Source organism: Galeopterus variegatus, unplaced genomic scaffold (genome assembly GCF_000696425.1).
Source record: "Galeopterus variegatus unplaced genomic scaffold, G_variegatus-3.0.2 Scaffold176, whole genome shotgun sequence".
Lineage (NCBI taxonomy): Eukaryota > Metazoa > Chordata > Mammalia > Dermoptera > Cynocephalidae > Galeopterus > Galeopterus variegatus.
The window spans coordinates 79,361-83,371 of NW_007726287.1; positions in this window are offsets into that span (position 1 = coordinate 79,361).

Here is a 4,011-nt window from a genome sequence, read left to right on the forward strand (position 1 = left end):
CCGGCGGGGCAGGCGGGTGAATGTCATTCTCTGCACAGCTGCCCCTCTGGCCGGCCGTTCATTCAGCAAATCCTCCCCCGAACCCCTACCTCGGTCCCCGGGGCCTGGGAGTCCGTGTGCAGGGATGGGGGAGGCTGTGGGGCCTCTCCGGAGCGGGGGCACTCGGGGTCAAGCGGACATAGCCCCCCCCGCCCCCCCCCGTGAGGAAGGAGCGGTTATGCTGAGCCCCAGAGATGGGTGAGCGCCTGCCGGGGCCTCACAGGAGACCACCCCCAGGACACAGCCCTCAGGCCCTGGCCCTGACCCTGAGCCATCCTCACGGCCTACCACGAGAAACCAGATTATCCCGGGGCAGGATGAAGATCTGCTAATGAGCCGTTTCACCGACAGTCCCAGGCAAATCTTTTTTAAAAGAAAAATTGGCTAAATAATTAGTGTCTTCTTCCAAATAAAATTATTTTAATATAAAAGTAATACACACTCAACTGTAAAAAAAAAAGAAAGAAAAAAGAAATGCTTAAAATGACTACCTAACCAGCCAGTTGCCCCCATCCCCCCAAAAGACTACCTAGAATGGGGGGTGCTCAGAGGATTTTTAGGGCAGTGAAATGATTCTGGATGATACTATACTAGTGGATACATGTCATTATACACTTGTCCCATCCTACAGAATGTACGTCACAAGACTGAACCCTCATGTAAACTGTGGACTTGGGGTTATAATGATGTGTCGATGTTCTTCAGCTGTAACACAGGGACCACTCTGATGGGGATGTTGATTATGGGGGATCCCGTGCATATGCATGTGTGGCGGCAGAGGGAATTGGGACGTCTCTGTACTTTCTGCTCAATTTTGTTGTGAACCTAAAACTGCAGCTATTATAACCTTGCTCCATGTGATAAAAGTAAAACCTCTTGAAATAAATGGAAAGATTCAAATTCTCAGCAGACAAAATAAAGTATAAAAAAGAACCAAATGGAAATTTTTATGTGAAGAGTACAATACCTAAAGTAAAAACTTCACTGGATGAGTTCAATAACAGAACGAAAGTGACGAAGGAAAGATCCAGTAAACTGGATATATCAATTTGAAAAACATTAAAGATTATCAGATAATATCCAAAAGTCCTAGAAGGAGCCTCAGAAGGAGAGGAGATATTGGTGAACAAAAATAATATGAAGAAATAATGGACATGAAGATGACTGTCTTATGGGGACTTTTTAACCAGCTCCCACAACTGCTTAAGGCCAAGTCTCCATAATCCATTATATTTATTTTTTACAGTGGTTCTGCTTCTTTAATTGAATCACAGAACATGCTGGCCCACCTCTTACTACCATCACACTGGGAATGAGTTTCAACGTAGGAATCTTGGAGGGGGACACAAACATTCTAACCACAGCATAAGGGAATAGTTATCTGAATGACTGATTTTTCTTTTTTTTTATTTATTTTTTATTTTTTCCTTTTTGTCTTTTTTCGTAACCGGTAACGGGATCGCAACCCTCAGTGTCGCGCCCGTACCGCATGACCGGCAACGGGATCGCAACCCTCGGTGTCGCGCCCGCACCGCGCTCAACCAGTGAGTGGACCAGTCTCTATATGGGATCCGAACCCACAGCGGGAGCGCCACCGCGCTCCCAAGCACCGCACTCTACCGAGTGCGCCACCGGGCCGGCCCTGAATGACTGATTTTTCATCAGGAACCATGGAGGACAGAAGGCAGAGGACATCACCATAAGAAGGCCAAAAGAAAAGCACTGTCAACCCAGAATTCTATATCCAGAAAAATATTCCTTCGGAATGAAAGTGACATAAAGAACATTCTTAGATGAAGGAAAACGACAAGAATTCACTGCCAGCAGACTACCTCTAAACTAAATCATTCTTCTGGCTGAAGGAAAATGACTCCAGAAGCAATTTGGAATATCAGGAATAAGGGAAAATCCAAAGACATGTTAAATAGCTGGATAAATATAAAAGATTATTTTTCTCTTTTTAAATTCCTTAAAATTTGTTATGACTGTTGAGTGCAAAATTATAACACTGTCTGTTGGGGCTTTTAACTGTATGTAGATGTTACAAGGGGAGGGGAACAGGCCATGTCTGATGCTATAGGTAGGCAGGTGGGAAAGGAAGATGGAGGTTAAGTGGGGACAGTGAGGACAAGCTGGAGCTTGTGATGGTGGGCTGGGACTGACATCATTCTTCCTCCAACTTTGGGGACACGTGTCCCACAGGACAAGCTGGTGACCTTTCTCATGGAGTCAAACCCCTACCTGGCAGGAATTGGAGAAGCTGAAGGGGAAGGATGACCAGCTGCAGGCCTGGCTGCCACCCCATGCCATAAGCCAGATTAGTGACAACGGGCATAAGCTACAACAGCACCTGATTCCCCTGCAGCAAGCTGCTGAGCCTAAGACATTAAGGCTGATGCTTCATTTCTGGTGTCCAAATCTCACGAATAGTATATCCTGTGGCCCAGCCTACAGAGGAATACAGGGAGTCCTGAGAATTCAGCCTGTCCAGGCTGACAAACTGCACACCTACCACACTGTTTTCCTCTCCGGAAAACCTCAGGGATCAGCACCTGGAATTTTAAAACTTATTGGTAGAAAGAAGCACAAGAGAAATCAACCCCCAACTATAGTTTTCAGACCAAAAAAGTAAAACCCATGGAGGCTGTGCATGGCCCATGGTCAATGCCAATAGAACTGATATCTCTAGTCTCCTCTCCAGGTATCACCAACTCCCTTCCCAGGCCCATTTCTGCAGCTGTATGGCCAGCCTGGCATTCAGTCTTGTTCAGGTACCTATTCCATAGTGGTTATAAGCAAGAGTTTTCGGGTCACAAGAACTGAGTTAGAACTGCAGCTTAGGTATATCACCCATGGGCAAGCCATTTCACTGATTTAACCCTGTTCTTAAATCTGTACAATGGGATAATGCTAGTATTGACATCATGGGCTTGAAGGGAAAACTCAGAGAGAATATGCAGGGAGCACAGATGCCCAGCAGAGCACAAGCACTCAATTTGTGTACTATGTTTTCCTCAGACTAAACTGAGAGCCCTGGCACTACATTTCCTTGCTGAAAGAGCAGCTACTTTGGCATCTCTTCACTGGGGGCCAGAGCACACACCCCAGACTGGTTGCCTTATTGAGACCTTACTGGCCACACTCATTCACGCCAGATCTTCCTAGACTTGGGGAGCCTTCTACCTCCTTCCCTTTTGATGATATCTGGAGTCACCTGAGCCATTTCCAGTTTTCCTTCCCTTGGCCCTGCTATGCTGCCCTCGGGAACCCCCCTTCTAAATGAAGGCAAAACTGCCAAGATGGCTTTTTAGGGTGGGCCTCCCCCCATCCAGGGAACCCGGAGTTGATGTACTGAGGAAGGCACACATGATCCCTGTGTGCTCCCAAGGCTGCTCCTCTTTCCTCCTGACCTCTTAGGAGCCAGGACCCAACACTGGCTGCTCAATGGAATCACCTGGGAGTGAACTTACTTAAACAAGAGGTTTTTTTTTCAAAAGTCAAGGACTGTACCCCAGATCCATTAAATCAGAAATTCTGGGGTGGAGCCCAAGCATCAGAATTTTTTAAAAGCTCCCCAGGTGACTCCAGAGTGCATCCCTAAAGGTGGAAACTCCCAGTCTAACAATTCCACTTGCGGCAATGCTGCTTACAAAGGCAACTGTGTCTACTAACACAACCAAGCTCAGGCTGCAAGGACCAGCAGTGCACACAAAGGAGCACCTCCCTCCGACGGTTCTCAACACCCTGTCTGTGGTATCGCTTTTGCTATTTCTGTCCAGCAGGACAGGGTGACAATAACTTTGGTCTTTTAAGAGTTATGGAGAGATCCTCTGTGTACAGAAACTCCTATGTGGTGTTGCACAACACTATAAATTCTGTTTAAGCTGAAGCTAAATTTTAGCTTCCTCCCTGAATAATTTATTCCTCAAACAATGAATGGTGACACCGGGGGGGGGGGGGGTCATTTGGGGG